Genomic DNA, 13512 nt, shown 5'->3' with positions numbered 1-13512 from the left:
GGTTACTTTGAAGGAAACAGCATTCATTTTATTGTATGCATTTAAGTGTGTTTATTAATAATGCGTTTACTTTTCTTACTTCCTGCTAAGATCTCATATGCATCTGGTTGTAAAGAAGATTTAGCCATGGCCTGTAGGCTGCTGTGCTTTTGAATATCTAACACTGAGAAACCACAGCTCTCAAGGAAGCTACCGGAGACAGGGAAAGCAAGAAAAAGGGACTGAAAAAAGTCACCAGGAGACAGTTCCATGAAGCAGCCAAAGCTCTCTATCCTTCATAATTAGAAACTTGCTATCAAGATTAATGGTGCCATTTCAAAGGAACGTACATTGTTCTGTCATATTCTTTGTTTGCAGAACAAGTTAAAGCTACTAAAAAGAAAGAAAGAAGAAAGAAAGAAAAGAAAGAAAGAAAGAAAGAGAAAGAAAGAAAACAGAAAAGGACCCACACACAAAAATGTAAACTATGACAGAGTAAGAGCCTGTTTACTTTTTAGGTTAAGTGACTGCCTCATGACAAATTTGGTAAATTTCGAAGTCAGGTGAGCTCATTCTATTTCAGATCAGATTTCTCTGGGCTGATGTTGGCCATCTTACAAAGTCAAGAGCAGCAATATCATGGTTCTGCCACCTTTCCCTCTGGGGCTTAGGGCATTTTTCTCTCTTCCCTTTAATCCAATGTGGGTAGGCAGGGATGGATGTAGGGAAATTGCTAGAGAGGAAAAGAAGGACTTCTCGCAAGCCAGTACAAAACCAAGACCTGGATTTTCTCTTTCCATTGCTTGGGTCACATTCTATATAAGCAAGAGTTGCTGATGATTTCGTCCACCTTCTTCACACAAAAGTAGCATTGGCTTACATGGGAGCTCAGGACTGCACAGACAGCTCTGGGGATGGACTAGGGGAGATAGCCGTGTGCACACAGCCTGCCATGCTGCAGCCTGAGCCTGCCAGGTGGCCTTGTAGCATGGGCCAGAATGTGACCAACAGGCAGGGCTTCTGCCAACTTACTAGTCAAATGGTTGGCACAGAAATGAGCTGCTCATGTGAAAGCAGTCAATAGCCAGAAACTCACTGTAATCCACCCTCTACCCTATCCGTCCTCTGCCCCATCCCCATCTCACACAGTCTCAGCCACTTTCTCTCCTAGACCCCTGGCTGGACTGTTCTGAGGCCTGTGCTAAGTAAAGGTGGAAGACCTAGAGAGAAGCTCAAGGTCAGATACTGGCCTGGACATTGACCCAAAGCTGAGCAGTGGCATCCTGTGCAGGGGCTGCTTCTCAAGGGCATGTTCCATTCCTGTCCACACATTGTCAATTTGCATTGAGACATTTTTCTGGCAAAGAACAGGAAGGTGTCTTAGGATATGAATGCCTTTTTTCAATTTGCACAAAGGCCCCACAAGGGCTAACAGCAGTGCTGACTTTAACCACCACAGCCGGGTAGCTTCTGCCCAAAATAGCAGTGAAGAAACACACCACCCTCTGGGACTAGGTGGGGCTTCAGGAGAAAGGAAAATGTAAACAGATGTGTTCCTGCTGTCATCTCTGATATAAACAATTTGGCAGATCTATTCATTAGGAATTAAGTTTGGTCTATGGTAAGAGGGATCACAAAAAAAGGGGGAAGAGCAACTTAAAAAGAGGATGGTTTATTCTCTCCATAAAAGACAGAAAGTGAGTAATCCAGGACTGATACAGTAGGTCCACAAGCTCATCAGGGATTGAGCTCCTTCCATCTTTCTGTTGCACCATCCTCAGCAAGTGACCTCCTCATTCAAGATCATCTGTGGTTCTGCCATCATATCCACATTCCAGAAAGAGAGAAAGAGGGGAGGTAAAAAGGGAGTTGCACCACCAACTAAATCAGCCTTTCTTAGGCAACATTCCCAGACTCCCCAGACTATACTCTCAATTAGGTCTCACTGATGGCATTCACCTGCAAAGGCAGCTGGGAAATGTAGTCTTTAAGCTGTGCGTGGCCACATCCTGGATTCTCTTGCCACCCTGGTGCCTGCCAAGCAGGAGTCTTTTCCATTTCCCTAGTGCGTGAAATTATCTCCTCCTTTTCAGCACTCACACACACCACAGCCAAATGATAAGAAGCAGATTCAATATACAGAGCACAGCTAGGGAATCTGTCCCACTTGGAAAGGTTGGGACTCCTTTCTTCCATTAGCCAAGCAAACTTTTGACCTAGGAAACTAGATAAGGTAGAAACAAACAAAAAAAGTAATTGATCTGAGTGCTTCCACATTCGTTATTTCTTGAGCTCCTCAACACAGATCTGAGAGAGAAGCAATTATACTCACTTTGCAACTGGACATCAGAGGCTTTAAGAGCAAAGCGACCCTGTCTAGGATCCTGCTGTCAGGGTTGGCAATAAAACCCAAGGGCCATCTTGACTCAAAAACTTGCTACTAGTGGAAGCTAACATAAAAATTCAATTACAGTAACTAATAGGGAGTTAGTTGATAAAACCATGACTTTTAAAGCTATAACAAGAATTTCAGTGTCCTAGCACATGGAGGACTCTGCTAGTATCATCAAAACCACCCAGTTGATGACCTAGCTAGTCTATAACAAACACAGTGCCCTCACAATGACATTTTTTCCTTTTCCTTATGAAGTCATTTACTAAAATTAAAGTCAGTAAAGGCATACCTCATTTTATCGCACTTCCCAGACATTGCATTTTTTACAAATTGAAAGTTTGTGATAACCCTGTGTCAAGCAATTGTATCAAGAGCATGTGCTCGCTTCCTGTCTCTGTTAAATTTTGGTAATTCTCACAATATTTTCAACTTTTTCATCGTTATGTCTGTATGGTGACATATGACATATGATCGGTGATCTTTGATGTTACTATTATAACTGTTTGGGGTACCATGCCCATATAAGATGGCAAATTTAATTGATAAAGGTTTCGTATGTTCTGACTGCTCCGCTGACCAGCTGTTCTCCCATCTCTCTCCCTCTTCTCAAGCCTCACTGTTCCTTGAGACACAACAATATTAAAATTAGGTCTATAATAACCCTACAATGACCTCTAAGTGTTCAAGTGAAAGGAGTCACACATCTGCCACTTTAAATCAAAAGCTGAAAATGATCAAGCTTAGTGGAAGGCATGTCAAAAGCCAAGACAGGCTGAAAGCTAGGCCTATTGCACCAAACAGCCAACTTGTGAATGCAAAGGAAAAGTTCTTGAAAGTAGTTAAAAGTGCTCCTCCAGTGAACACATGAACAGGAAAGTGAAATAGCCTTATTGCTGATATGGAGAAAGCGTAAGTGGTCTGGATAGAAGATCAAACCAGCCATGCTGCCTTAAGCCAAATCCTAATCCAGAGCAAGACACTAACTCTCTTCAATACAATGAAGGCTGAAAGAGGTGAAGAAGCTGCAGAAGAAAAGGTTGAAGCTAGCAGAGGATGGTTCATGAGGCTTATGGAAAAAAAGCTGTCCCCATCACATAAAAATGCAAGGTGGGCCTGGTGCAGTGGCTCATGCCTGTAATTCCAGCACTTTGGGAGGCCAAGGAGGGCAGATCACCTGAGGTCAGGAGTTTGAAACCAGCCTGGCCACCAGGCATGGTGAAACCCCGTCTCTACTGAAAATACCAAAAATTAGCCAGGAGTAGTGGTGGGCGCCTATGATCCCAGCTACTTAGGAGGCTGAGACAGGAGAATTGCTTGAACCTGGGAGGCAGAGGTTGCAGTGAGCCGAGATCACAGCATTGCACTCCAGCCTAGGCAACAAGAGTGAAACGTCAAAAAAAAATTTAAAAAAAGGCGAAGCAGCAAGTGATGACATAGAAGCTGCAGCAAGTTATCCAGAAGATCTTGCTAAGATCATTGATGAAGGTGACCACACTAAACAACAGATTTTCAATGCAAGCAAAACAGCCTTCTATTGGAAGAAGATGCCATCTAGGACTTTCATAGCTGGAGAGGAGAAGTCAATGCCTGTCTCCAAAGGACAAGCTGACTCTTTTCTTTTATTAGGGCGAATGCACCTGGTGACTTTAAATTGAAGCCAACGCTCATTCCAAAACTCCTAGGGCTTTTAAGAATTACATACTCTGTTTATTGTATTCTCTGATGGTAGTTTGTATTTCTGTGGGATCAGTGGTGATATCCCCTTTATCATTTTTTATTGTGTCTATTTGATTCTTCTCTCTTTTCTTCTTTATTAGCCTTGCTAGCAGTCTATCAATTTTGTTGATCTTTTCAAAAAACCAGCTCCTGGATTCATTGATTTTTTGAAGGGTTTTTTTGTGTCTCTCTTTCCTTCAGTTCTGCTCTGATCTTAGTTATTTCTTGCCTTCTGCTAGCTTTTGAATGTGTTTGCTCTTGCTTCTCTAGTTCTTTTAATTGTGAAGTTAGGGTGTCAATTTTAGATCTTTCCTGCTTTCTCTTGTGGGCATTTAGTGCTATAAATTTCCCTCTACACACTGCTTTGAATGTGTCCCAGAGATTCTGGTATGTTGTGTCTTTGGTCTCATTGGTTTCAAAGAACATCTTTATTTCTTCTGCCTTCATTTCGTTATGTACCCAGTAGTCATTCAGGAACAGGTTGTTCTGTTTCCGTGTAGTTGAGCGGTTTTGAGTGAGTTTCTTAATCCTGAGTTCTAGTTTGATTGCACTGTACACCTCTATGCAAATAAACTAGAAAATCTGGAAGAAATGGATAAATTCCTCAACACATACACCCTCCCAAGACTAAACCAGGAAGAAGCTGAATCTCTGAATAGACCAATAACAGGCTCAGAAATTGAGGCAATAATAGCTTACCAACCAAAAAAAGTCCAGGACCAGATGGATTCACAGCCGAATTCTACCAGAGGTACAAGGAGGAGCTGGTACCATTCCTTCTGAAACTATTCCAATCAACAGAAAAAGAGGGAATCCTCCCTAACTCATTTTATGAGGCCAGCATACCAAAGCCTGGCAGAGACACAACAAAAAGAGAATTTTAGACCAATATCCCTGATGAACATCGATGCAAAAATCCTCAATAAAATACTGGCAAACTAAATCCAGCGGCACATCAAAAAGCTTATCCACCATGATCAAGTGGGCTTCATCCCTGGGATGCAAGGCTGGTTCAACATACACAAATCAATAAATGTAATCCAGCATATAAACAGAACCAACGACAAAAACCACATGATTATCTCAATAGATGCAGAAAAGGCCTTTGACAAAATTCAACAACCCTTTATGCTAAAAACTCTCAGTAAATTAGGTATTGATGGGACGTATCTCAAAATAATAACAGCTATCTATGGCAAACCCACAGCCAATATCATACTGAATGGGCAAAAACTGGAAGCATTTCCTTTGAAAACTGGCACAAGACAGGGATGCCCTCTCTCACCACTCCTATTCAACATAGTGTTGGAAGTTCTGGCCAGGGCAATCAGGCAGGAGAAGGAAATAAAGGGTATTCAATTAGGAAAAGTGGAAGTCAAATTGTCCCTGTGTGCAGATGACATGATTGTATATCTAGAAAACCCCATCGTCTCAGCCCAAAATCTCCTTAAGCTGATAGGCAACTTCAGCAAAGTCTCAGGATACAAAATCAATGTGCAAAAATCACAAGCATTCTTATACAAACAGAGAGCCAAATCATGAGTGAACTCCCATTCACAATTGCTTCAAAGAGAATAAAATACCTAGGAATCCAACTTACAAGGGATGTGAAGGACCTCTTCAAGGAGAACTACAAACCACTGCTCAATGAAATAAAAGAGGATACAAACAAATGGAAGAACATTCCATGCTCATGGGTAGGAAGAATCAATATCATGAAAATGGCCATACTGCCCAAGGTAATTTATAGATTCAATGCCATCCCCATCAAGCTGCCAATGACTTTCTTCACAGAATTGGAAAAAACTACTTTAAAGTTCATATGGAACCAAAAAAGAGCCAGCATTGCCAAGTCAATCCTAAGCCAAAAGAACAAAGCTGGAGGCATCACGCTACCTGACTTCACATTATACTACAAGGCTACAGTAACCAAAACAGCATGGTACTGGTACCAAAACAGAGATATAGACCAATGGAACAGAACAGAGCCCTCAGAAATAATGCTGCATATCTACAACCATCTGATCTTTGACAAACCTGACAAAACCAGAAATGGGGAAACGATTCCCTATTTAATAAATGGTGCTGGGAAAACTGGCTAGCCATATGTAGAAAGCTGAAACTGGATCCCTTCCTTACACCTTATACAAAAATCAATTCAAGATGGATTAAAGACTTAAATGTTAGACCTGAAACCATAAAAACCCTAGAAGAAAACCTAGGCAATACCATTCAGGGCATAGGCATGGGAAAGGACTTCATGTCTAAAACACCAAAAGCAATGGCAACAAAAGCCAAAATTGACAAATGGGATCTAATTAAACTAAAGAGCTTCTGCACAGCAAAAGAAACTACCATCAGAGTGAACAGGCAACCTACAGAATGGGAGAAAATTTTTGCAATCTATTCATCTGACAAAGGGCTAATATCCAGAATCTACAATGAACTCAAACAAATTTACAAGAAAAAAACAAACAACCCCATCAAAAAGTGGGTGAAGGATATGAACAGACACTTCTCAAAAGAAGACATTTATGCAGCCAAAAGACACATGAAAAAATGCTCATCATCACTGGCCATCAGAGAAATGCAAATCAAAACCACAATGAGATACCATCTCACACCAGTTAGAATGGCGATCATTAAAAAGTCAGGAAACAACAGGTGCTGGAGAGGATGTGGAGAAATAGGAACACTTTTACACTGTTGGTGGGACTGTAAACGAGTTCAACCATTGTGGAAGTCAGTGTGGTGATTCCTCAGGGATCTAGAACTAGAAATACCATTTGACCCAGCCATCCCATTACTGGGTATATACCCAAAGGATTATAAATCATGCTGCTATAAAGATACATGCACACGTATGTTTACTGTGGCACTATTCACAATAGCAAAGACTTGGAACCAACCCAAATGTCCAACAATAATAGACGGGATTAAGAAAAGGTGGCACATACACACCATGGAATACTATGCAGCCATAAAAAAGGATGAGTTCATGTCCTTTGTAGGGACATGGATGAAGCTGGAAACCATCATTCTCAGCAAACTATCGCAAGGACAAAAAACCAAACACTGCATGTTCTCACTCATAGGTGGGAATTGAACAATGAGAACACATGGACACAGGAAGGGGAACATCACACACCGGGGCCTGTTGTGGGGTGGGGGGAGGGGGGAGGGATAGCTTTAGGAGATATACCTAATGTTAAATGATCAGTTAATGGGTGCAGCACACCAACATGGCACATGTATACATATGTAACTAACCTGCACGTTGTGCACATGTACCCTAAAACTTAAAGTATAATAAAATAAATAAATTAAATAAATAAATAAATAAATAAATGAGTTACATACTCTGGCTGTGTTCTAAAAATGGAATAACAAAGCCTGGATGATAGCATCTATTTACAGCATGGTTTGTGGAATATTTTAAGCCCACTGTTGAGACCTGTTGCTCAGAAGAAAAGATTCCTTTCAAAATAGCACTCATCACTGATAATATGCCTGGTCACCCATCAGCTCTGAGGGAGATGTACAAGGAGATGAATGTTGTTTTCATGCCTGCTAATAAAACATCCATTCTGCAGCCCATGAATCAAGGCATAATTTTGACTTCCAAGTTTTATTATTTAAAAAATACATTTTGTAAGGTTATAGTGCCAAAAATAGTGATTCCTCTAATGGATGTGGGCAAAGTCAATTGAAAACCTTCTGGAAAGGATTCACCATGCTATATGTCATTAAAAACATTGATTCATGGGAGGAGGTCAAAGTATCAACATTAACATAAGATTGGAAGAAATCGATTCCAACCTTCATAGGTGGCTTTGCGGGGTTTGTGACTTTGGTGGAGGTAGTAACTGCAGATGTGTTGGAAATAGCAAGAGAACTAGAATGAGAAGTGGAGCCTGAAGATGTGACTGAATTGCTGCAATCTCATATTAAAACTTGAACAGACGAGGAGTAGCCTCTTATGAGTGAGCAAAGAAAGTGGTTTCTTAAGATGGAATTTCCTCCTGGTGAAGATGCTGTGAACATCATTGAAATAACAACAAAGGATTTAGAATATTCCATAAATTTAGTTGATAAAGCAGCAGCAGGGTTTGAGAGGCTTGATTCCATTTTTTTGAGAGAAGTTCTACTGTAGGTAAAATGCTATCCCAAACAGCATTGCAGGCTACAAATAAATCTTTCCTGACAGTAAAAGTCAACTGACGTTTCAAACTTCATTGTTGTCTCATTTTAAGAAATTGCCACAGCCACCCCAAGCTTCAGTAACCGCCACCGTGGTCAGTCAGCAGCCATTAACACGGAGGCAGGACTCTCCTTCAAGCAAAAAGATTATTACTCACTAAAGGCTCAGATGACCTTTAGCATCTTTTAGCAATAAGGTATCTTTTAATTAAGGTATGCATGTTTCTTAGACAGATAAGGAGTGGTTATTGCACACTTAATAGACTACAGTATAATGTACATAACTTTTACATGCACTGGAAAACCAAAGAAATTGTATAAATTGCTCTATGGTGATATTTGCTTTATTGCAGTGGTGTGGAATCGAACCTTCCATATCCTCAAATATGCCTGTATGTAAATGTCTTTTGTTCACTGCACATTCAGTGGCTTAAACATGAAGGAAATGTTCACCTTACATTATTAACATGAAAAAACGTTTGTTATCATTTTATTAAGGAAATCAGGATCTCCCAAGTGCTGGCTCAGAAAAATATTGACACAAGAATTTCCCTTTGTTGCACTGGCCCATATTTATAATCTTCAGACTGATCTCTTACTTTCTTACAACCGCCCCCTCACCTCCTTAATCTGGTGGCACTGGGCCTGTTTAACAAGAAACCAAGAACAAGGAATAAAGGTTTTGCATGGTCTCATTCTCTTCTCCAGGCTCCATGGCCAGCCCAGTCCCATTCTCCAGACTCAGGGTCTACATCCTTCCCACTCAATAAAACTAAAGCGGCACCAACAGCTGATACATTCAGCAGCCAGGGACAAAACCACTTCTAGCTGTGAATTCCATCCAGTCATACACAGGGTGCAGCTGCAGCCCACATCTGCAAACTCTGCATTCTGAAACCCTTTGTGTATATACTTCCTAGGGACTCAGACAGTGGGCCCCAGGGGCAAGAGGACTTGTCCTTCCCAAGGTCACAGGGTTCATTGCAGGGCCTTCTTCCCCCGTCTTTCTCAGGCTGCTAGGACTTTCAACACAGTTGTGATCTCCTTCCTCCTACACCCACCTCCTTTCACCTGGTGTCCCTCCTTCCCTGCCGCTTCTTCCTTACTCACCTCCTGTCCAGGAGACTGTTAGTGTTGGTTCAGGCCAGGCTCTCCACACGTCTCATCCTGGGCACACTCTCTAAATGAATCCAGGTTCCTTGAGCCAGTAGCACCTCCATTTCTTCAGCTGCAAAATGATTCTTGTTAGCACACCTATCTTACAGGGACTTTCTAAGATAAGAAAATGTGTATAAAATACTTTAGGACAATGGCAGACTGGCAGCAGCAGATATCACCTGTTAACATTAAACCCCTGGTTCCCATCTGATTTGGATGGGTTGGGTTGCAATGTCTGTGAGATTTCCACATGGAAGAGACAAGAAGGGAATAGGATTTTCCTAGAAGAGTGGTCTAGGCTACAGATGTACCCGGAATGAAGTCATTAATGGAAGGATAGCCTGCCCTTATGACTGGGTGCCTTACATACTACATTAGTCAGGGTTCTCCAGAGAAACAGAAACAACAGGACATGTAGAGAAATATAAGAGATTTATTATGGGACTTCATTCACCCAATTACCCAGGCTGAGAAGTTCCATAATCTTCTGTCTGCAAGCTGGAGGCCCAGGAAAACCTCCAGCTTGCAGACAGTGAACAGATGTAACTCAGTTCAAGTCTAAAGGGGAGGTGATGTATAAGCCCTGTTGTGTTAGTCCATTTTCATACTGCTATGAAGAAATACCTGAGACTGGGTAACTTATAAAGAAAAAGAGGTTTAATGGACTCACAGCTCCACATGGCTGAGGAGGCCTCACAGTCATGGAGGAAGGCAAAGGAGGAGGAAAGGCATGTCTTACACAGTGGCGGGCAAGAGAGCATGTGCAGCGGAACTGCCTTTTATAAAACTATCAAATCTCGTGGGACTTATTCACTATCACTAGAACAGCATGGGAAACCAGCCCCCATGATTTAATTACCTGCCACTGTGTCCCTCCCATGACACATGGGGATCTTGGGAGCCATAATTCAAGATGAGATTTGGGTGGGGACACAGCCAAACCATATCACCTTGTCTGAGCCCAAAGGCCAGAGAACCAGGAGCACCAATGTCGGAGGGCAGGAGAAGATGTGCAATCAAGCAGGGAGAGTGAATTTGCCCTGTCTCTGCCGTTTTGTTCTATTCAGGCCCTCAGTTGGATAATGCCCCCCCACACTGGTGAGGGTAATCTTCTTTACTCAGTCTACTGATTCACATGCTAGTCTCTTCTGGAAATGCCCTCACAGACACACCCCAAAGCAATGTTTACCAGCTATCTGGGCATCCCTTAGCCCAGTCAAATTGACACATGCAATTACCCATTACATACACATTGCCTCTGCTCCCTTCCGCACCCCCTCAGCTCAGTAAACAGCATCGCCATGCACCTAAATGTTCTGCCTAGAGCCTAGGAGTTGCCCTTAAGTGCTCCCTCTCCCTGTCTCTCACATTTCCTCCATCAACAGATTCCACTCTCTCTTCTAGAACATGGCTATCACCATGGTCCCAGTCTCTTACCAAAACTGACAAGCAGTCTCCTGCCTCCATTCCCAATCCCTCCAGCCCACTGTCCACACAGCTCCTTAAGCCTAAGCCTGATCATGACATCCCTCTGCTTACAATCTTTCAGTAACGTTGCACTGGATGTAGTAGGAAACCCGAAACCCTCACCATAGCTGGTTTACAAGGCTCTGCACACTCGTGCCCCACTCATCTCACATCCTCCCCTGTGCTACTCTCCACTCCTGAGTAAGCTGCGACCACACCAGCTGCTCAGGGAGCCTCAGGGCCTCTGCCCTGGCTGTTCTCTCCACCTCGCGCCCTCACATGCCTCCCCACCCTCCTCTCCCACAGCCACCTCATTCTTATCCTTTCCATTCCAGCATGCATGTTGCCCTCCGCAGAGTGGGCTTCCTGCGTCACCCCATAGGAAGTAGATCTTCTCCCTCTCTGTCATGACTGAATGTCTGTGCCCACCCCAAAATGCATATGTTGAAGCCCCAAGCCTCAGTGTGATGTGATTTGGAGATGAAGCCTTCGTGGAGATAATTAAGGTCAAATGAGTTCATAAGGATGGGGTCCAATAAGATTAACATCCTTGTAAGAAGAGATATCAAAGCACTCTCTCTCTCTATCTGCTCAAACACAGAGAAGAGGTCATGTGAGCATACAGTGAGATGTGGCTGCCTACAAGCTAAAAGAAGAGGCTTCAGAATAAAACTTGCTGACGCCTTGATCTCTGACCTCCAGCCACCAAGAGCATGTGAAATCAGTGTCTGTTGTTTTAGCCTCCCAGTAGATGGTATTTTGCTATGGCAGCCCACCTAAGACACACCCTCATCCTCATTCTCCCTTCAAGGCAGTGGTTCTTACATGTAATTAGTGTCTCTGCCCACTTACATAGTCTTTGCCTATCTCCCACCACTGGAACATAACTCTGAGGTCATCGTCACTTTCCTCAGGCCTAGCACAGGGCCTGGTACATAATAAGTGTCCATAGAACAAATCAGTGACTCAATGAATCCATCAGTCAAAGACTACGTACTTCTAGCAAGGGATGGAAGGAATTGAACCCACCCCTCATACCCAGAAAGGCATCCTGAACAAAGGAGCCACTCTTCCCAGGATAGACTCTGCAATAACTACCCTCTAAAGCACACATATTTATCTACTTCTTGGTTTAGATCCCATCTTGTCCCAAAATGAATTTAAGTGAGTTTATCAAAATATAAACAATACAACAGAATAAATAACATAGAAGGAAAAGAAAAATAAGAGAAAGCCACTTAGGTGACAGCATGCATGCCATGGTCACTTGCTCCGGGCACCCCAGCAGCCATGGCAAAGAAGGTAGTTCAGTGAGATATACAATTCAGATTATCCATGAGATGCAAAGAAAGAGTTCTTTGTAAGAAGCATCTTTTTTTTTTTTTTTTTTTTTTGAGATGGAGTTTCGCTCTTGTTGCCCAGGCTGGAGTGCAATGGCGCAATCTCGGCTCACCACAACCTCCACTTCCCAGGTTCAAGTGATTCTCCTGCCTCAGCCTCCCGAGTAGCTGGGATTACAGGCATGTGCCACCATGCCCAGCTAATTTTGTATTTTTTTGGTAGAGACAGGGTTTCTCCATGTTGGTCAGGCTGGTCTCAAACTCCCAACTTTAGGTGATCTGCCCATCTCAGCCTCCCAAAGTGCTGGGATTACAGGCGTGAGCCACCGAACCCGGTCGTAAGAACCATCTCTTAATGAGCCAGATCAGCTCAGCACTGAGGTCATGGAGGAATCCCCACAGTCCTCCCATGGTAGATGGGTCCTGATCAGCATCCTTAAAGAAGATTCAAGAAAGGGTTTCAGGCAGCTCTTCCTCCCAAGTTGCCTGAAGGCAACTCACAGCAATGCCTCACAAAGCAGGATGAGCTGCTCTACGGGCAGCAGAACAGTGAGTCAGTAATGCACTTTGTGCTCCTATAATTCTGTATCTCCACATAGCCTACATCATTATAAAGTAAACTTCCCTTTGTCTTCACAAAGCCAACCCTTGCAGCTGGTAATGGCTTAGAAAGTGAGACCCCAGCATGAGTGGTTTATTCCAAAGATGACAGATACCCAGCAGTTACAGCATCTGTGGGTGTTTTCATGGGTTGGGCAGCCACTGTAGCTTCTGGAGTCTGCAGTTCAAACGAACTCCTCTCCCAGCACAATCTTGCCCATCACCCATCCTATCCTGAAGATGGTCTCCTACTCAATTGCACACTACCCAGGCTGTGGTGACAATTATGTTTCCTCTTAAACACTGCTAACACATCCTTTGAAATGTTTTAAGAGGTTATTATCTTTTAATAGGGTGGACCAAACCCAGGAAGAGCTTGGACGCTGTAAACAGTTGGCTGTCTCTGACCTTATCTTGCCTGTGTTTGCTTTCCTGTCCTACTGGGGAATTCCTGCGCTGCAGCTGCAGTCTTTAGCTTCAACTGCAGGGGGCTGGGTGCTGCTGCCCTGCTGCCTCTTGCTCCAGGTGCACAGCCAAAAAGTGGCATCCTACAGCATGCCCAGAAAGCAACACAGGTGTGTCCCATGTCTGCTGTGCTCCTTATCCATGCTTACATAGATGCAAGGAGTTTGAAAGAGCCCTAAGGAAGCAGTGAGC

General features: G+C 43.1%; 1 long non-coding RNA gene across 1 annotated transcript in view; it reads right to left on the bottom strand.

The window, feature by feature from the left end:
• The window catches only part of LOC129397110 (uncharacterized), an 88495-nt gene that overhangs the window by 48949 nt on the left and 26034 nt on the right, over positions 1-13512 (bottom strand). The window contains exon 3 of the long non-coding RNA XR_008624276.2: positions 9401-9518. This is a non-coding gene — a long non-coding RNA (uncharacterized LOC129397110). The remainder of the gene's footprint in view (positions 1-9400; positions 9519-13512) is intronic.

This window comes from Pan paniscus, chromosome 12 (genome assembly GCF_029289425.2).
Source record: "Pan paniscus chromosome 12, NHGRI_mPanPan1-v2.0_pri, whole genome shotgun sequence".
Lineage (NCBI taxonomy): Eukaryota > Metazoa > Chordata > Mammalia > Primates > Hominidae > Pan > Pan paniscus.
This window is presented reverse-complemented; position numbering and strand designations above follow the sequence as displayed.